We start from the raw sequence: 22,500 nt of genomic DNA, 5'->3' as shown, positions 1-22,500 counted from the left end.
GTTTACCCATGTCTTATTATAAATTTGTTATTGGACACTCCTCCCAGTCCCACTGCATCAGCTGTTTCTACTGAGTACAGTGAGAGTATTTGGGAAGGCCCACCACCTTAGCTCTTAACCTTGAATTATCTTCTCTTTCCTCCCTTTCTACTTGAAAAAAAATGACACTCTATTCAGCTGCTTTTACTGTATTTTACTGTATTTATACTGCACCTTTTCCTACTTTAATACTTTTATTTTGCTTTTGCTTCTGTTCTTAAAAGTGTTCAATTGCATTTATACCACTTCTTTTATTATGGCTTCTTAGTAGCCTGATTACATTGAGAACATTGTTCTATCGAATTGCTACTTTATACTGTTTTTTTTTTTTTTTTGCTGTCATGACTGTGATTTTAAGCCCTTTAAATTTCAAATACCTCTACACTTAGCATAGGCTAGATTCAGTCTTACGGAATCTAGACTGCCTTGTATCACGCGAGCACTAAAACCAGCTCTTCACTGAGATACTGAAAGATCTGAGGCATCCTTTACTTTCAACTAACTATACGTGCCTGATTCTGCTCTTATATTGCACTTTTAATTAGTATTTGCATTCTACTGTCTTTTGAATTGTCAGAATTGTTTTAGGCCACATTTTACTGCATACTGTACTAGTTTGGCTGTAGCATACCCCAATTTCAGGTTTGCTTTTTCTGGGTCTGCTTTGTAACCTCTGAGCATCAAATTCAAGCCATCTTTGTTGGAGAGGGCCTTTCTGCACCCTTGTAGGAGGAGAGTGCTGTCTGAGTCCCATCCAATCAAGGGTGACTGTACTAGAGTCAGAGAGTGCGTCCTTATTTGCTAGTTTGAGTTAAAAGGGTTATTCTTGTTTTACATAAGCCATGTGTCTGCACTTCCTGCATGTAGTGCACCATCGTGCACAGCCACTTAACAGTAGTTACCATTGGTGGTTATAGTAGCAAACACTTTTCTTGTTAAATTTTCCCTTAGCACTTTGCTTGTGGTCTTTCAGAGGTCTTTCATGGCTCAGCTCTACAGTCAGGTAGAACACTAAGCCTAACCTCAGAGGTTCCAACATACTTCTCACCCACTAGCCAGTCCAAAGTGTGACCTCTCTTCCTAACCATATAAATTTACCTAACACTATGGACGTACAATTTCCCACAGTTTCTCCAGCCATCTTGGTCAACATGAGCATCCTGAGACAGTGCAGTAACTGCCTCATGTTCACCGACAATCCTCTGCTCCTAGACTACACAAACTCAATATTTGAGAGATGCAACTATATTAAGAACTTTGAATCCATGCTCTCACACACCATTCAGTACATATGACAATGAGCAGGTCATCAGCATGCACACCTCACCTCACCTCTTACTCCACCCAAACCCACATCACTCATACCTACATATGCAGAGGTCCTCATCCGAAACTTACCAAAATAATCAGTGACCTCCCAAACACAAACACAAGCATGCTACACATAATACTTCCTCTGCAGTACACAATACACATAATAGCTCACATACCAGTGTCTCACCTGTCAAGCCCTTAAGGCAAAACACAAAATCAAACTTATTAGTCATAGGTGATTCCATCATGAGACACACAGATGTCCCTCTCACCAGGCTGGATAAGGAGAAGGTCACGGTCAGCTGTTAGTCAGGTGCCAGGATCCACCTTATTACACATGCACTCAGCTCTCTCAACAACAGGTATTGTTATGACTCTCTCATACTCCATGTTGATGTGAATGACTTGAGACATACCTCTCTGGACTATATGAAGAGAGACAGGATCGAGCTCTCAGACTACGTGTCTCAGGCTGGCATGTTCCTAGCCTTAAGCTGCATTTTACCTTCACCTAGGATGATGCTTCAATCCAAACAGAAAATGATTGACTTCAATAATTGGTTTTGTTTCTGGTGTCATTCCAAGGGAATACAGTATTTGTCAGCCTGGAATGACATGATTGATAGACCTCGATGCTTTGCCAGAGATGGTCTTCATCTGTCACTTCTGGGATTTTGGCTACTGGCCAAGGCCCTTGCCACCCCTATAGTGCCTTTTTTAGGCAGTGTCTCAAGGACAAAATTCCTGATGTAAGAACTCCATCTAAGAACAGCCTCAAGGTTTTCCTTCTAAATGCTAGGAGCCTAAACACAAAACTGCATTCACTGGAAGGAGTCCTCACCTTGGAAGACATTGACATTTGTGCAGTCTTGGAGATTTGGGTCATGGCTGTGGAGAGCACTCCAGCCATATCAGGCTACACCTCCTTCCACATGTTCAGACCACAAACTGAAGGTGTGAAAACTAGAGGAGGCAGTGTATCAATATTGATTAAAGATAAATACACCTCCAGATTGGTTAAACAGTATGATTCCCTGGAGATACTTCAGGTGCAATTTACTAGTCATGTCATTGCCAGCTACAGGACCCCCACAATGAATCAGGATACCAACTCTTCCTATTTGGATCTACTTGAGTCTGTCAAGATACATACAAACACCATGGTTTTGGGTGACTTTAACTACCCATCCATTGACTGGGAAATTACTCATGTGGAAACTCACTTGCCAAAGGTTCCTCAACTTTATTAACTCCAGTTCTCTGAACCAGCTAGATGACACTCCCATAAGGGGTGCCGACATCCTGGATCTGGTGCTTACCAATATGGAGGACCAATGTAGCACCTTCATTGTGAGGTCTTCCCTGGTGAGATCTGACCATAAATCAGTCTCATTCAAAATTACTATCACACCTAACCCCCCCAATAGCACAAACTATACTAACAAACTTCTCTAAAGCAGATTATGACCTCTTATGGGATGGTATTAATAGCTTCACTGCACCTCCTCACTCAGATGGAACTGGCAACTATGCTGAGTTCTACATAAATGCTTAATACAAACACCTGAACAACTGCATTGACTGGGTTGTACCTGATAGGACCAAAACAAGCTCCTAAAGGAAGAGCAAACCTGTCTGGTGGACAACTACCATTAACATCCTTTATAATAAGAGGAAGAAATTGCTGTCTAAGAGTAAGAGGGACCGAGCCCCAAACTGGAAATACTGCCTCCTCAGTTTAAACAAGCAAATAAGACTCCTTGTGAAGTCCTCCAACTCTAACTATGAATCCAAATTAGCTTCCTCAACTAAGGACAACCATAAAGCATTCTTTACTTACATCCGTAACCTAAAAGGAAAGGCTCAGATTTGTGTCAAACTGGTAGTTAATGATACCACATATACCGAGCCTGTGGACATTGCTAACCTGTTAGCCGACAGCTTCTGTGAAAACTTCACTCCCCTTTCCCCCACCACACTTACCCCAAGATATCCCTACCACCTGTCCTCTACCTTGTATCTCTAAAGAGCAGGTCATGAATGCTCTCTCTAAGGTCAGAAACACAGCATCCATGGGACCTGATAACATCCCAGGCTGTGTCCTACATGGGCTCAAACAAGAATTAGAAACACCATAGGGTACTCTCTTCAATCAAAGTCTAAGCACTGGCTTCATCTCAGCTGAATGGAAAAAGGCCACCATTATCCCCTTGTACAAAGGTGATGCTTATACTGACCCCGGGAGCAATAAACCTATTAGTCTTGACTAACCTTATAATCAAGGCTATGGAGAGAATTATCATGGACCTTATCAACAAAGACATTGGTAACCTCCAAACACTTGACCCTACTCAATTTGGATTTGTCAAAGGGAGATATTGCCTGTTAAACCTGGTGGACTTCTTCGAGACAGTCACCAAGGTCCTTGATGAGGGGAAATCTGTGCATACAGCCTACCTAGATTTAGCCAAGGCTTTTGACACTCTCCCCCACTCAAGCATAATTGACAAACTCACCCAGCTAGGTATCAACCCATATATCATTAGATGGATTGCTAACGGCTCACTGATAAAACCCATATAGCCAAAATAGGGGAATCCACCCCAAAACCCATACAGTCAAAATAGGGGAATCCACCTCCAACAGCAGACCTGTAACCAGTGGTGTTACACAGGAATCAGTCCTGGGATCTCTACTGTTTGGAATCTATTTCCCTGAAATGTAAGCTAAAACTAAAGGTCTGTGGCTGACAAAGTTTGCTGATGACTGCAAACTGAGGGCGGTCATAAAATCTCCAAACAATGTCAACATCCTGCAAGAGGGTCTTACACAAGAAAATGACTGGTGCCAATGTCATGGCCTTAAACTCAATGCAAAAATGTATTATCATCCCTTTTGGTAAGAGTTATGTTCCTGCTAACTACCACATCAATAACAACACCCTAAGTACACACTTAGTGATGAGAGACCTGGGCACGCAAGTCGACAGCAACCTTACCTTTGGTCACCATGTCTCCACAGTGGTAAGAAGGGCATTCTACAGTAGATATGAAAAGTGTGCACACCCCTGTTAAAATGCCAGGTTTTTGTGATATAAAAAAATGAGACCACAATAAATCATTTCAAAACATTTCCCACCTTTAATGTGATGTATAACCTGTACAATTCAATTGAAAAACAAACAAATCTGTTAGGGGGAAAAATATAAAAAAATAAAAAATGCACAATAAGCTGGTTGCATAAGGGTGCACACCCTTAAACTAATACTTTGTTGAAGCACCTTTTGATTTAATTACAGCATTCAGTCTTCTTGGGTAGGAGTCCCTCAGCATGGCACATCTTGACTTGGCAATATTTTCTCACTCTTCCTTGCAAAAGTGCTCCAAATCTGTCAGATTGCGAGGGCATCTCTTGTGTATAGGCCTCTTCAGGTCACCCCACAGATTTTCTATTGGATTTAGGTCTGGGATCTGGCTGGGACATTCCAAAACTTTAATTTTCTTCTGGTGAAGCCATTCTTTTGTTGATTTGGATGTATGCTTGGGGTCATTGTCATGTTGAAAGGTGAAATTCCTCTTCATGTTCATCTTTCTAACAGACCCCTGAAGGTTTTGGGTCAAAAGTGACTGGTATTTGGAACTGTTCATAATTCCGTCCACCTTGATTAAAGCCCCAGTTCCAGATGAAGAAAAGCAAACCCAAAGCATGATACTGCCATCACCATGCTTCACCGTGGGGATGGTGTTCTTTTGGTGATGCAAAGTGCTGTTTTTGCGCCAAATGTACCTATTGGAATTGTGGCCAAAAAGTTCAGCCTTGGTCTCATCAGACCATAACACATTTTCCCACATGCTTTTGAGAGACTTGATGTATTATTTTGCAAATTTTAGCTGGGACTGGATGTTTTTCTGTGCAAGAAAAGGCTTCTATCGTGCAACCCTACCCCATAGTCCAGACATATAGAGAATACAGGAGATTGTTGTCACATGTAGTACACAACCAGCACTTGCCAGAAATCCCTGCAGCTCCTTCAGTGTTGCCGTAGGTCTCTTGGCAGCCTCACTGACCAGTTTTCACCTTGTCTTTTCATCAATTTTGGAGAGACGTCCAGTTCATTGCAATGTCACTTTTGTCCCATATTTTCTCCACTTTTTGATGACTGTATTCACTGTATTCCATGGTATATCCAATGCTGTGGAAATTTTTTTGTACCCTTCTCCTGACTGATACCTTTCAACAATGAGATCCCTTTGATGGTTTGTAAGCTCTCTGTGAATCATGGCTTTTGCTGTAGCAGGCAACTGAGTTAATGTCAGGAAAATCCTACTAGGACATCTGAACTTTATTTGGGGTTAATCAGAGTCTCTTTAATTGATGGCAGGTATGTACCCAAGAAGACTGAATGCTGTAATTAAATCAAAAGGTGCTTCAACAAAGTATTAGTTTAAGGTTGTGCACACTTATGCAACCAGCTTATTGTATGTTTTTTATTTTTTATATTTTTCACCTAACAGATTTGTTTGTTTTTCAATTGAATTGTACAGGTTATAGGTCACATTAAAGGTGGGAAAAGTTTTGAAATGTTTATCGTGGTCTCATTTTTTATATCACAAGAATATGGCATTTTAACAGGGGAGTGTATACTTTTATATCCAGTGTATATTGCTCATCTCATAAGTAAGGGCATTGCCTCCAGAAAAAAATAACTTATAATCTCCCTGTACTCTTCCTTCAACAGGCCAATAATTGAGTACAATGTCTCTTTTGGTATGTACCTTTCCAAGCACCTGCAGCAACTGGAGAGACCACAAAGGTCCTCACAAGGAAAATTCAAGGTCTTCAGCATCTTTCCTATGAGGATCGTCTGAAATCATTGCAACTTTATTCTGTTTCATACAGACTACTCAGAGGCGATCTCTGCCTTGCATATAAGACAATCTATGACCTTGCTTTATTGGAAATGCTGCATATCCGTAAGTCAAATGGTATGCAGGTTACTCACTCTAATGGCCTTAACCTGGTATGTGACATTAATAGAACCTGCTAGAGGGAATTTGTCTCTCAGAGGTTTCCACACCTTTGGAACAGACTCCCGCTTCATGTCAAGCAGAGGACCTCATTGCCCTTCTTCAAATGCAATCTGGACAATTGGATGGGTAAAAGTAAATTCACCCCAGGGGTCCCACCTATGTCCCTCTTGGACAGGGATGATAGGTGCTAATTGTGGAAATAAGAGTAAAACCTGGCTAGGCTTGTAAGAGCCCTAGTGTCAGTACCTTAGTAACCTCCGATGATACTATGAACCTATGATCCTATGATCTAGATCACTTAGCAGCTACAAATATCTAAAACTGAGAGATCAAGGTAAGAATATAGAAAAAGGTAGGATATTTGTTTAAAACAACAGTAAAATAGTTACAATAGAAAATATTTAAGCTCAAGAGATCATGTGCGTAAAATGGATAATGCATATTTGCAGCAATAAAGTAATTTGTTTTTGCCATAAGAAATTAGAGGACACATTTAAAAAGTTGATAGGTTCATAGGTGTTTACTAGGCTAATGACCCTGGAACCTTTACAAGCCTAGCCCATAGGATTACCCTGGCATCGTGCCACCAGACCTTAGTTCCCAGTGCCTCTGTCAAGTAAAGCCACTGGAGTGATCCCTGAGGTGAATTTTCTATTTCTGATCCACTCATCAAGATTTCTCTAGAAGAGGGCCAGTGAGGTACTCTGCTTGATATGTATGGGAAATCTATTCCATAGCATGGGCAGTCTCTAGGTTATGAACCTGTCCCTCCAGCACATTTTGTTGATTGTGGTGATGAGGTTGAGGTCTCTCAAGCGTGTGGTGCAGAGGGATTGGGATTTCTTTAGATGTAGCATTTCTAAGAGAGCTGGGTCAGACATGGCTTTGTAAGTCAAGCTGAGATCATCGCTAAGTAGGCGATATGAGACAGAGAATACTTGGAGTTTTTTAAGTCTGTCCATACAGCACAAATGTTTAAGGCCTAGGATCCTCTTTGTTAGGTACTTTTGTGGCCTCTCCAGTTGTTGCAGGTGTCTAGTGAGGTACATGCCAAATGGGGCATTGTACTCAATGATTGGCCTAATGAGGGAAGAGTAGAGGGAGACAATTACCTCTTTCTTCCTGGATGCAAAACCCTTTGTAATGAGATGTGCCTGATTCACTATACAATCTCGAAAGACTGAAATGTCGAATTTCAGTATTTCGAGACTGAATAGTCGAAAACCCACATACATGAAAACTCACAATCACAAATACTACAATCATGACCATTCACACACACACAAACCAGGACATAATCATACATACACCTACCTAACTAAACAAACATAACAACACACACAAACACACCTAACCTACCTGTGCCCCCCCACACACCCCCCCCACTTATATATTCTAACTCCGAGGTCGCACTAAATACACAAACACACAAAAAACACCACCGCACACACTCACACACACTAAAATCCCTACCCAATATCCTCGAACACACAGTACTAACCTGAAACCCTGGATAAATCCACAAATCGCACCATACATCACGAACGTGACACCACAATAGCGGTGGATTCGACATTTGTGGATTCAGCATAGTGTAGTTTCGGTTAACTGCACTTTCCACTATTCGGTCTCGACATATTGACTTTTGACATTTCAATACGTCGAGATTGTCTAGTGTATCTGATGTGCCACATAGAAGGACTTTCTGACCACAGTGGCAATGTGCTGGTCAAAAGAGAGGTTGCTGTCAACCTGTGTTCCCAGATCTCTTATAACACTTTTGGTGTTCAGCAAACTACCATCAGTGTGGTAATTAGTGGGAAATGATTTTTTCCCAAAGGGGATGACGACACATTTTTTGGCATTGAACTTAAGGCCATGGTTATGACACCAGTCGTTGGTCTCAGTGAGGCCTTTCTGTAGGATGTCAACATCACTTGGGTAGTTAATAATAGCTCCCAACTTGCAATCATCTGCAAACTTTGTCAGCCAGATTCCCTTCATGTTGGCCTGGACATCAGAGAAGCAGATACCAAACAGGAGAGGATCCAGGACTGAACCCTGTGGGACTCCAGTTGTGACTTGTTGGCAGTCTGACTTGGAGTCAGTTACTTTCACACTGTGGGTATTATTTGTGAACCAGTTTGCAACCTACCTAGTGATATGGGGTTGATGCCTAGCTTAGTGAATTTTTCTATGATTCCTGAGTGGGGAATAGTATCAAAGGCCGTGGCCAGATCAAGGTAGGCTGTATGAACCACTTTGCCTTCATCTACAAATATTACATTAGTTTGTTGTCCACTGACATAATTCAACATAGATAAAAATGTGGGTTGGGGACATCCCTTCAATGAAGATAGAAATGTCATTCTTGGTATGCAAGCTCACAGCAAATCATACACAATGAGGTACAGAGATCATGTGAGACTGTTTTAACAAAGCACAGAGGGTCCAGCTCAAAAAGTTTCTTCCTTCAAAAAGGAAGCAGCACAGAATGATCTTAACAGTGCATTTTTTTAATTTTCACAAAAAACAAAAAATAAAATAAGGCTACTTGCAATATTTCAGTGAGAAGTCATTCAGGACTATGAGATATGGTGTACTAACTTTTATAGAACCAGAACATGACATACATTGCATAACCATTTTATCTATTTGTATGAACTTCACATGTTCGGAAACAACGTTCAAGAAGGGAGCACTGCCATGCATGCTGAAAGTGCTATTTAAGTGTAATGTGAAGAGAAAGAGATTTGAGATGTCCACCATGACACAGGTGAAGAAACTCTGTGTGGTCTTGAAGAGTCAAATCCATCAAAAATATGGGATATCCCTGGTTGATGATTTAACTGGGAAGATGTATTTTAGGGTTTTAGCTCCACTGTAGTGCATTAGCTTACTGAATAAATAGTCTTGCCAATTAAATGGTGTGGTATTGTACATTTATTCTCTCCTTTCATAAAGAACATGCAGTGCAAGGTCATTTTGTCCCAAACTGCAAAATATGGGTAGTCCTACATTAGACATGAAAGAGATGCCAGAGTCAAGTCCTTCAAAGACAAATACAGCCTTACAGAAAACATGTGCAGCTCTGCAGCTCTGTGTTTGAAAGTGAACACTCCCATCTTGTTAAATAAAGGTCATAATGACCTCTCCGTTAGTAAAATGTTTTCCGTCAGTCTCTGTTCATAACATTACAACAAACACTGTGTGCTAAAGTGTGAGAACAAAAGAATGGTAACAAAAAGATGAGAATCACAATTTTAAATGTCATATGAAGCCTGTTAATAAAAACCTGTGTACATCTGTACAAGCTAGAAGCAATTAAATAATTATCATGTGTTTCAAGAAATCTAGAATGTAATCACTGAGTATGCATTCAAAACTCGGCAATATTATAATTTCACTGGAAAACTTTGTAGCAAAATTTTCATGATTCTGTAGATCTGATAACTTATACACTGTACTGAATTGTAATGATGACCTCAAAAGGTGTCTCACATAGCAATCATCGTAGGCATGTGAGGAAAGGTCTACCAAACCATATCTCTGCACACCTTCTATAGTATTACCTGTATTAAAGTGATAAAAAATTGAGCTTACAAGAAGAAATGTACAGGTGAGTTCCCTTCCCCTTATGTACAAGTGTCTAGAAATAGATATTGCTAGCACTCTCCTGGACACTGCCCATTACATAAGCTACTCACTGGTAGATATGTTAGAAGTAACAGTTGCAAAAAAAATGTCTTGCAGATCTCATCTGTTCTTAACTTATTATTTAAATTAACAAAAGAATTAGACAAAGAGCACATATTTTAAATATTTAAAACTTCTGTATGTACATAATGAATAAATATCAGGGCATCTGTAAAAGTACTTTTACCCACTGTGTAGCAGCAGCAAGAGATGTAGGTAGGGTGGGACAAGGGGAGCAGCTTCCCTGGGGGTAAAATGTTAGGGGGCATAATCAACAGATCCTAGTAATTTCTGAATGTATTACCAAAATCATTTGCAATCAGATCTGAAGTGCTCAGTGTGCAGCAGTAACTGTAGTGTTTTATTGTTTTATTTTGCACAAGTTGAGGCGGCACCAGTTGAATAGCTATCTACACCTCAAGCAACAGCCGAACCCACAGATGGGTTAAAATCATGCATAGTGTGCAAGCATTTCAGGAGATATAGTATGCTTGTTCTCTGGTTGTTTGACCAGGGTTCATTCAGTCCATATGGACATATATGGCTGAGGACAACAACATTTCTTATCAGATCAAGCCTCATACTTGCTGTGTGTCCTGTAAACTCTGAGTAATGTAACTAACTCTTAGTTCACCAAACCCTTGCTTACCATTCAGTTTCTCTTAGTCTTTTCCTACACAATCTGTTTGTCATGACTGAATGGGCTGTTATAAAATGACTGACAAAAGCATGTCAGTTAAACAGTATGAGAATAAACTTGAAGCCATTCTCAGGGATATCACTGGAATCAGGAACAAATGAATGTGACAATGGAGTCTGTTCATGCCACCCAAATGCACTGAGATGTAATGCTCAAAAAAAAAAAAAAAACGTTCCACTGGAGAACTCTCCAAGAATCACTTTCTTTTTGTCACTCATTGAAATGTACGCTACATCTCTTTGTACAGTTATGCAGATAAACCTCCTTGCTCTTGTATATAGCAGCCAGTAGGTATAGATTTCCATATCACAGCCAGTGTTTAACCCCCCATGCAGATCCAGCTTTATAAATTTCATCACACAGAAAATATTTCCCATACTTTTCAGTAGCTGAGTCTGCCCCCTCCTACATCTAGACACATGTTTCAGCAAAGTACAGCAGAAACAGAATGCTTCCTTTCTACATTTCTTATAGTAACTTAGTTCCCCAAGCTCTCCCATAGACACCCAAGCTTCTGGAAGATTCAGCAGAAATAAAATGCTTCTCTATGTACCACCTACTGGCTGAGTCCACAAAAGTCCTCTATGAACTACTAGAAAATTCTGCACACAATACTTGTACTGTCTTTGTGAACCACGTCCATCTCCTATGGCTAGTAAGCAGCAGACATAACTATCTAACAGTCACCCTAAAAATATTGTCCTCGCAATAAAACAGCAACACAGTACTAAGTTTCATATGTTGACACTCTCTGCTTGTAAAACTTTAGTGCTCTCCAAACCCAATAAACCCTCATTAAAACAATGATTAACAAACAGAATGACCAAAACTTTTTTTTTAGCAATTTTCCAGTCAGTTAAAGTAGGTGCTAGGGAACATAAAGGAACAGCAGCTAAAATGGTTACTGCATGTCAAGGTCCTTTTATAACTCCTTGCACCACCATTGTAATGTCTCAGCATGTGCAGGTATGGTACATAATACCCCTTAAATGGCCTTAACATGACTGCAACACACAAACTCAAGGATAATATGATAGTGACATCCATACATTGCCATGCATGATCTTAACAAGTGTCAGACATTAACAATATCACACTGTACACTAGGCCAACAGCATATACTGTTATCGTGTACAGTGGGACTAATGACAACGAAACACATGTACAATTGTGGTACATGTTGGGATAACACCACTCCTTTAGTAAGTATATCATGCCATAATCCTGCACACCAGGAGGGTAGGGGCTGGGTGAATACACAGAAAAAGCAACTTTGATGATGACAAGAGTGGCATCCATCTGCAGTGAACAAGGGATCCTGGATTGTCTCTAATGGATGGAGAACACTGTGGGTCCACCAGAAACACTGTGTATAATGTTAGTGCACCTACTGGCTGCTCACAGATGAAGTAGCTTGCCATCAGCAGTTAATTTACTTGCTCTACCCTGCCAAGAAGTGGGGCAGTGGTGTAATGCTACACAATAAGGCTAACAATGGTTGACCTGGACTGGTGACCAATGTAATGCATTTCTCTCTTTCACTAGTATGAAGTAAGTGTAGATACCATAACTGAAGCAGAGTATGAAATAAGTCCTTTCCTGTGACATCATTGTAAGTTTACTGGTACAGAAGGAAGCCTACATTTTATGGTCTATCCCAAATATACATAGGTATCATTAACCAGTAGATGTGCCTGTAACACATTTCAGGATTGAGTACTGCCACAATATCAGCTGCAAGTGACAATATCAGGAATGGGAGTATTTTATTGACAGCAGCTGGTATTTAGCCCAGTATATGGACCACATCCAGCACAAGGGCACTGGTTTTAGTACTCAATGTGTGTTTGCATCCTTCACTTGGAGATCTGGGTATACCATGCACAAATCAATTCTAAAACCATAGCTTCCGACCATCTTGTAAATAATAAAATAAGCATCAAGTGAGAATTCCAAGGCAAGCTAGCAAAGCCAGGATGTTTATGTACATAGAGATATGCTTGGCCCTGGGAAACATTTCTACAGTTTGCTAACCAATTGTCTGCTCATAGCATAGGTGTATTTTGATGTCTGTACATACACCTCCAGCCTGAGGTAGGTAGATATACTTGCGGAAAGCCACACAAATATTTGGACAGCTGCACCTACTTAGTTTCCAGACCTGGAGGAAACATCAAACATCCGTTGTTGATAAGATAAGGCATCAGGTAAATCAGGGACTCAGCAGTTACTTGAAACATTCAGTAATGTCAACAAGAGTGGCACTGTTCTACTAAAGATGGTAATACATGCTGATAAGGCATCAGGTAAATCAGGAACTCAGCAGTTACTTGAAACATTCAGTAATGTCAACAAGAGTGGCACTGTTCTACTAAAGATGGTAATACATGCTGATAAGGCATCAGGTAAATCAGGAACTCAGCAGTTACTTGAAACATTCAGTAATGTCAACAAGAGTGGCACTGTTCTACTAAAGATGGCAATACATGCTGACATACATACATTCATACAAATGTTTCAAGCATGGGCATTAATGGCCTTCTAGCTTGCCAATATACCACAACACTTGTTCCCATAATGTGTCCAAGCTGTTCTTAAAAATATCTAAACTAGTACTTGCTTTAATGTAATTTGGTAGTCTGTTCCATGCCTCAGCTACTCTGTCAGAGAACCAATCAGTGCACTTCGTATTCCTATAGAACCTTCTACATAGGTTGTCTGATGATTCTCTAGTACTTTTTGTTAACCCCAAACATTCCCAGAGGTAGTTGTCAGTAAATGCACTATATATCTGAATATGATCTCATCTTAGACATCTGTAAGACACTGTACAAGTTCAGATATTTTGGTCTTTCATAATAACTTAAATTTTACATCCATGGATGCCCTTGGTATATTTCCATTGTTCTCTTTCCAGTTTGCTCACGCTTGTTTTCTTATAGGGTTTCCATATTGTTATTCCATAATGAAGTTTGGATCTAATGTAACAACAATGACTTCATTATTTTTGATTTCATGGACTTTATAAATCTTTTTATATAACCTATAGTTCTATAACTATTATTGCTTGATATAATTAGAAAAGCTCATAGCTGAATCTACCCATATATCCAGGTCCTTAAATGAGTCTACAGTTTAAATCACTGTGTGCTGTATTAAATATTCACCTTTCAATTTATGCCTACCAAATTTCATATGCTTAGTTTTTGATGTATTTATCTGCATATTATTCTCCTGTGCCCAAATGGTCAATTTAGTCAAGTTATTTTGCAGACATGTCTTATCTGTAACAATCAGTTTACCCAGTTTCAAGTCATCTGCATATAGACTGTAGAACACCTCAGATGAAAAAGTTAGGTCTGAAAGATACAATCTAAAGAAGTAATGGCCTAAGACAGAGCCCCGTGGGACACCCTGACTGTAACCAAGGATTTTGCCTGTCCAGTTGCTGTATGATACTTGCCATGTCCTATTTGTAAGCCATGCAGCTATCTAGCTTATCAAGAGGACACCAATATCTACTTGTACTAATTTATTGATCAGTGTTATGTGTGTGACCCTGTCAAATGCTGAAGTTAAATCTATATAAATTACATCACAGCATAATTTTTCATTCATAGCTGTTATTATGTTGATATAGAACATCATGCTACAGGTTCATAGGTTCATAGGTAGGTACTAGGCTATTGGCCCTAGCAAGCCTAACCAAAAAGGTACCCTGGCTTTCTCCACCCAAGAATATTATTTTCCTGTGACCCTGTCAAGCAGAGCCACAGAAGTGATCCCCAGGGTGAATTTCCCATTTCCCATCCAATCACCAAGATTTTTCTTGAAGAGTGCTAATGAGGAGCTCTGTTTGACATAGATAGGTAGTCTGTTCCAGTATATGGGAAGTCTCTGGCACAGGAATCTATCTCTCCAGCATGTTCTATTTATTGTGGAGACAAGGTTTAGGTCCCTAGAGCATGTAGCTCAGAGGGATTGGGATTTCTTTAAGTGGAGCATGTCCTACAGCTCTGGGTTTGACATAGCTTTGTATGTTAGGCAGAGATTACCTCTGAGTAGACGATATGCAACAGAGTAAAGCTGGAATTTTTTGAGATGGTCTGCGTAGGGCATCTATTTGAGGCAAGTAATCCTCTTTGTGAGGTATTTCTGAGGCCTTTTCAGTTGTTGTAGATGTCTTGTGAGGTACATACCAAAAGGGGCATTGTACTCTATAATGGATCTAATGAGTGATGAGTAGAGGGGAAAAATGACCTCTTTTTTCTGGATGAGAAACCTTTTGTGATGAGGTGTGCCATGTAGAAGGATTTCCTGACCACTGTGGCGATGTGATTATCAAAGGAGAGACTACTGTCCACCTGTGTCCCAAAGTCTCTTATCACACTTTTGGTGTTAAGAAGACTACCCCCTATGTGGTAGTTCATGGATACAGAGTTTTTACCAAAGGTGATGACAATGCACTTTTTGGCATTGAGCTTAAGGATATGGCTTTGACACCAGGCATCTGTCTCAGTGAGGCCCATTTGTAGGATGTCCACGTCATTAGGAGTTTTGATTATGGCTCCTAGTTTGCAGTCTAGGATATTGCTGCCCCTGGTGGGGATGTGGATAAGTTGATCCAAGATGCTGGAATTGATAAATTCCAGAAAATGTTGAGCAAAAGAGTTGGTACATGAGTAATTTTCCCAGTTAATGGTGGGGTAGTTGAAATCACCCATTATTAGGGTGTAGGGTTGTACCCTAACATTTTCTAGTGTATCAAGAAAAGAGGAGTGGGAATCCTGGGGCATGGTAGGGGGTCTGTAGCAAGCTACAATCTGGACTGCGGTCTTGCCCAGAGTTAGTTGAACTTAGATAATCTCGGATGCATTATGCTGAGCAACTAGCTTGGAGGTGTGGATATCCTTAATGAATATGGACACACCTCCACCTTTAGTGTTTTGGTCCGGGTTAGGTGTCCAAAAAGTGTGGTATGAATTATAGTCTGGTAATGCAGGGGTGCTATCTGGAGCTTTGACCCAGGTCTCTGTCACTGCACAGATGTCGATGTTCTCCATTTTTAGGAGTGCCTCGAGTGAGTGCATTTTGAGGTTTAGACTTCTAGCACTGAGTAGCATTACCCTCAGATTTTGCTTGCTTGTACCTGTTACAGTGAGGAATTTGTCATTTGAACCTTGCCTAAAAAAGGCACTATAGGGGTGGCAAGAGCCTTTGCCAGTATCTGGAATCCCAAAGGCGACAGGTGCAGGCCATCTCTGGCAAAGCATAGTGGTCTGTCGATCATGTCATCCCAGGCAGACAGATACTGGATTCCCTTAGAATGACACCAGAAGCTTAGCCAATTGTTGAAGTCAATCATTTTGTCCTTGTACTGTGGTATCATTCTGGGTGATGGCAGGATGCTACTCAGGGCTAGGGTCATACCTGCCTGGCCTACAAGATCGGAGAGCTCCTCCATGTCTCTTTTCATATAGTCCAGGGAGAGCCTCTGCGAATGTAGGTGTGTGTTTTGTGCATCTATGTGTGTGTTTTGGTGGTGTAGGTTTTGAGGGATTATGTGATGAGTGTGGTGTGGTGCAAGTGTTTACCTTCTCCTCTTGACTGTCTAGTCCAGTCTTCAATGAAGAGAGCTTTGCTTCCAGTTTGGCTATATAAGTGCATCTCTCACAGGTTGTAGTGTTGGGTGGTAGGAGGAAAGGGTTGTCTGTGTACATGAGGCAATTGCTGCATTGCTCCAATATGCCCATATTCATCAGATAGACAGGAGAAAACACTGGGAGCTGACCTTTAGACATGCCTGGGCAGGTGGTAATAGATCTGTTTTCAACATATGCATGCTGATATATGATTTCAAGTTTCAAACTATCCCGTTCTGACAATAACGTATCCAATATTACCTTCTCCATTATTTTCCACAACATGAAAGTAGACTTAAGGATCTATATGACTCTGAGTTTGTCCTACTCCCCTTTCCCTTAAAAACAGGTTTAATAATTGAATGTCTCCAATCGTGAGGAATCTTCCCATATTTATATGACCTAGTGAATAATAGATATAATGGTACTGTAAGTTCTTGCTGAAGTGTTCTCAGGTCATTGTAAGTAATTTCATCTCCTCCCTGTGCTTTGGATCCAGTTGGCGCAGGTCCTTTTCAATATAATCTAATTTGATTCCAGTATCTGGAGTTACCTGGATGTCACTTGGACAACTCACCACCCCTTTTGTGGAGCCAAACTGTATTGCATAAGATTTTGTAAATATATCTATAATCTCAGGGCTCAATTCTCTCCTCTTCAACATCTTCACTAGCAAACTCTACTCATCCTGCACCAAGTCCTCCCTCATACAATACACTGATAACTCTACTGTCATCTCTATCTGTGATAACATCACCAGCCTTCTATCCCTCACCCAAAATACTTTCTCATCGGTGGAAAAGTGGCTCACTGACCACCAACTCATACTTAATCCAAAAAAGTTCAATGGAAAAAACAACAAAAACTTTTTCTTCTTAGCTGCTGATAGCACTTTTTCTTTTTGGCTGTTAATCCCAAAAAGACTAAGCTCCTACTATTCCTTCCCAAATCTCTCTCCCACCACAAATCCACCTTTACCATCTCCTCTTAAGACTTCTCCTTATCAAAGCTGAACCACACACCAAACTTCTTGGTACTATAATTGATGACCAGCTTAAATTTGACATCAATATACAACAATGCATTAAAAAAAACAACCAGAAATTGGGGATGCTCTATAGAAATAAGAAATTCCTTGCTCCCAACTCCAAACACACTCTTGCACAAGCCTTTCTCCTTCCCTGCCTTCTCTATGCCTCTCCTATCTTGATCCACATTCAGTCATCCCTACTTACCAAACCCCAACAAACATACAACAATATAGCCAGATTCACCAGTAACCAACCATACATATCTCATCACTGCCTTGCCCTGAAGAAACTTCAATGGCTTGAATTCCCCCAGCTTCTCATCCTATCCCAGCTCAAACTCACAGACTCGCTGCTATGTAAACCTTCAATCTGTCCCTCTCTCTCATCCATTGTATCCCCTTATACGCCAGCTCATTCACTTCGCAGCCCTGAGCATAACCTACTAAACATTTATAAACCAAACAAAAATATTGGCAAACTCCGGTACAGAAGCTCAGTGTCCCAAGCCTGAAATAGGCTTCCCCCTGACATCCGCAACATTCAAAGTACCAGTCTCTTCAAAACTAAAGTCAAAAACTACTTCCTGAACTCAAAATCCTGCCCTTTCATTACTACCTCTTAATTTCCATTTCCACTCTCACTGTTCTATAGGTAACCCACTTACTCTCACTTAAGCTACCTTGTAAATAACATCCTTGCTGAATCTCTTTATAAAAAAAAAAAAAAGTTTGCAACCTTTACTTCTACTCTGTCCTACCATGCTGTAATGCTGTATACCCCAGGTACTTTGGTTTTTCAACACTGATCGTCAAAACCTATATTTATTTATAATTGTTGTCCTTTTTGTTCACGTACATAAATGCTGTATATTACTAGCTGTTCATATATATTCATATTCTTAATATTCTATATTATTGTTTAAAACTTTTATTTTTTAATTCATGTATAAAATTCCATCATAGAATGTCATTATTTCTGTCAACTGGAGCTATTCTTCTCAGGTCTCCACTGAAAAAGGGCCATATGGCTCAGCTGGACCAACCCGGTTAACAAATGTTAAATAAATAAATAAATCTGTTGTGTCTGAGAATGAATTTTAGAATCTGCACACAGTTTATCAATTTGTGTGTCTTTACTCCTTGCACATCTTATGTATCTATAAAAATGTTTCCTATTATGCTCAATATCTTTATATAAATTTTCTTCAAATTTTTCTTGATCTTGTCTCACACTATGCTTAATCTGTTTGTCCAGCTTGTTTGTTTTAATTTTCAAAGTTGTATTTCGACCTCTCTTCCATTTCTTATATTTACTTTCTCTCACCTTAATCAGATATCTTATTCTTATGTAAATATATCCACCTGATGTTGTATGCCTTTTTTTGATTTTTTGCACTCAAACAATTTCTCTTTCAAAACTTTCACATTCAATCTACAGTTTTCCCACTGAACACCTCACTTCAGTTAGTTTTACATAGTGACTGTTTTGCTTCCATATAATCTGTAATTAACCTTCTGTGCATTGGCTTAGATTTCAGTTTGGCAGAATTACCTAGCAACAAATTAACCTTTATAACCTCATGACCACTGCATATCAATGGTGGTAAAACCTGACTTGAAGTTATAGTAATTTCTTTGGGAACTCAAACACTGTCCAGTATGTTCCATCCCTTGGTAGGTTTTTTTACAATCTGAAGCAATTGTTGTTCCTGGATATATGCTCTGAATAATTTCCTTACTAATGTTGTTGAATCAATATTATTCCAGTCTGTTTCTGGTAAATTGAAGTCCCCAGATAATACTATTCTTCCCTCCTGTGTTTCATGCAAGAAATGTAAGAATTCCTCTAAGTCATCTGCACGTGAGATGGTGGTCTATACACTCCCAACAATTGTTATATGTTCCAAGCTTGTCTTTATTGTCGCAGTTACACAGTCTGTAGTATTGGTGTTGTCATTGAACAAGTAATAATCACAAGTTTCATAACTATCTTTAATCCCTATCATAACACCTCCACCTATTTTTTTATTAGAATGTCTGTTACAGTAAAAACATCTATACCCTGACAGAACTGGTTTCCAGTCATTGTTCTTTAACCATCCCTCGCAAACAATAACAACATCAATCTTGTGGGAACATAGCAAATTTTCTAATAAAAAAAAACTTTATTATTATTGCTCCTAGCATTAACAACCATCAGAGAGGCGTTCAATGTTGCTATCTGTGGACTGTTAAATTTTTGACATGGCAAAAATCCTGCCTAGTGTTCGTCAAATATTGCAAATTACCTGCTGCAAAAATGCTCTTCCCTGATATAGACAAATGCACACCATCCTTTCTGAACATGTGTGCCCAAAACAAGTCTTGGATGCTGTACACATTTCCATTTTTTAAAACAGGACATTTTTTCCATGTAGGGATTTACCCAAAAAATATTTTCATTCACAGTGACCTGATTATCTTTCCTACAGGTTATTTGTAAAACAAATATGTCTTAACACCAGTACAAGCAATAGTATCTAAGAGGGCTGTCCATTCCCTACTAACAGTCAGAGAATCCTTGCGGCGGACATTATTTGTACCAACAAGAATAAAAACAGAGTCATACTTCCTTACATTAAGGCATTCCAAGGGTTGTCTCACATCTTCTATTTTCGCTCCGGGCAAGTATAACACTATTTGATGTTCATTATCATCCCTGTAAATATACATATCAGTTCCTCTAATAATTGAATCTCCAATTACAAGAATATCTTTGCTGGCCAGTTCTGAAGAATTTTCAGCTTCTAATACAGTAATATCTGCTCTATCCATTGTTACAAAGGATATATCTTCATCACCATTAGTCTTATTAATCCTACTGTTTTCATTGTGTATTAAATTCTCAATCCACATCTTGAGTGATGTAGTCTACATCTGTCTTTCTCCTCTTTTTTCTTACAGTAATGTTCTTCAATCCTTCCAAGTTCAGTTTTGATTTCTTCCTTTTCACCTGCCCCTTGCATTTTTTTCTACCTCCTCCGTTGGAAAGATGACGCCTTTTTCTGAAGACTAAAGGTTTTCTGATAGAAACATGTCAGCAGTCAAGAGCACTCAGACTTGTCAATGTTAACAGATGGCAACGAGACTATCAAGTACAACACAGAGAGTGAAAGAGGTGCAGTGCTGGAGTCAGCCACATGCCCCAGAAAGTCAGCCAAAGTGCCCACACAGGTACCCAGTCTGCTCAAACAGGAATATGAGCACAACAGCCAGGGGTCTAGTTTTGCTCCAATCAAATATCCCACAAATGTGTACTTTATTGGATTTATGTATAGTAAATGGGGCAGGCAATGGCCTTACATGACACCATGCCATAAGTCCAAGCCTCACAATTGCAAGTCTCAGAATTTTGATCACAGCAGTATGATAATCAGGCAAAACAGTGAATAACGAAAGTGTGTGCAACACTGCAATGCTGTTTCAGTGATTTAACAAAGCAATTTTACCCATGAGCCCCTGATGTTCATGGAGTTCTATGCCCCTTATACTACTGCTGTTTATATATCCTAACTCTGAAATCAAGGTACGTCACAGTAAGGGGAATACTCAGAGATATAGTCATTTCAGTCAGAGTCCCAACATTACTTCATAAAAAAGCAACCTTAAGGTGCACTATCTTGATGCTGTATAATGTTACTGCTTTGATAAATCATCCTAGTACTATTAGTACTTAATCTATTTTATTCTATTTTATTTAAATATTTTTCTGTCAAGACTGCCAGTCCCTCAATGTAAAACATGTATATAGTGTTTAAAAGTGTTTTTCCAGATGCCTGAACTGTGGAAATTGACACTACTAACAGAATCAGAATTCCTGAAAAAAAAACTATACATATGAAATATGCTTAAAATTCACCAATTGTACAGACCTCTGAATTTTAATTTATGGATTCTTAAATGTTGGATGAGTGACGTTTACTGGTACAGAATTTTTTTTGTAACCTTTGATGTTTTTTCATACAACATATTCTGTAAGATAAAGTTATTGGACATGTAAGGAGTTATTTGCTAATATAAAGTTAAACAATTCAGAAATCAACAATATATGTCTTTTCTAGTTTTTAGTGCTTTCTAACTTTTTAAATTTGACAGCATTTATCAACAAATTAGAGGATTGTCCATGGGTGTCACCGAGGGACCATTATTTGCCGACTTTGTGATAACGTGCTGGGAGAAAAGGCACTTTAAATAGTATGCCTTATTCTCTTTAGCTACATTGTACAAGAGATTTGCACATGACTTGGTTTTCTTATCGAATGGAACTAGAAAAAAATTGAAACACTACTTAGTGACAAATAAAAGTACACCTTTTTTTGAAATCTACAGTTACTAATATAGGAGAAACTATAATTTCATGGGAGATATTAACATCAAGATGGATGTTTGAAGCCATATATTTTGCAGTAATAAAAAGACTCTTCTCAACAATTATGCAGACTACACTAGTCAATAAGTGTACTGATGAAAATGAACATAGTCAGAGGTCAGCTGATCAAGCTCATTAGTCTGGTGAGTGAAGAGCAAGATTTTATAAAATAAATGGTTTTAACTCAGTTATTTATTGACAGAGAATATCTGGAAGATAAACTTAGGAAGTCTAAAAAAAGGAATTTTGGAAAAGAGAAAGGATAGATTTTGCCCTATTTTAAGATAAATGTTATTTAAGGAAACTGGTGTGGATATATTAGTATTCTGAAGAAGTTGTGAGTAATAAATGAATGAAAGTGCTTAATATATGCTGGTTTTCTGGATTTGAGGTTCTGTTCATAATGTACATAGCATTTATAGAAAAGTAGTCTTTATCATTTTATGGATTTACTTCATCATTTAACGTATGCTGTTGTACTTTGAAACATCTTTCTATACTTCATACATGCTGCCATAATTTGTAAAATGTTTTTGTTCCCCAGACACTCTTACTTTTAACCACATTTTTTTCAGTTCTTATAACTGTGCTTACAGTGTTACATTGTGTGTAATATTTGTAGCTAGACTGTCTATCTGTAT

At 39.2% G+C, this 22,500-nt stretch overlaps 1 protein-coding gene across 1 annotated transcript in view; it reads right to left on the bottom strand.

Moving 5' to 3' along the window:
• Positions 1–22,500, bottom strand: part of PLCXD3 (phosphatidylinositol specific phospholipase C X domain containing 3) — a 967,154-nt gene that overhangs the window by 839,634 nt on the left and 105,020 nt on the right. The gene's annotated exons all lie outside the window — the stretch shown is intronic.

This window comes from Protopterus annectens, chromosome 1.part0, assembly GCF_019279795.1.
Source record: "Protopterus annectens isolate FY-2018-M chromosome 1.part0, PAN1.0, whole genome shotgun sequence".
In the NCBI taxonomy this organism is placed as follows: domain Eukaryota; kingdom Metazoa; phylum Chordata; order Ceratodontiformes; family Protopteridae; genus Protopterus; species Protopterus annectens.
This window is presented reverse-complemented; position numbering and strand designations above follow the sequence as displayed.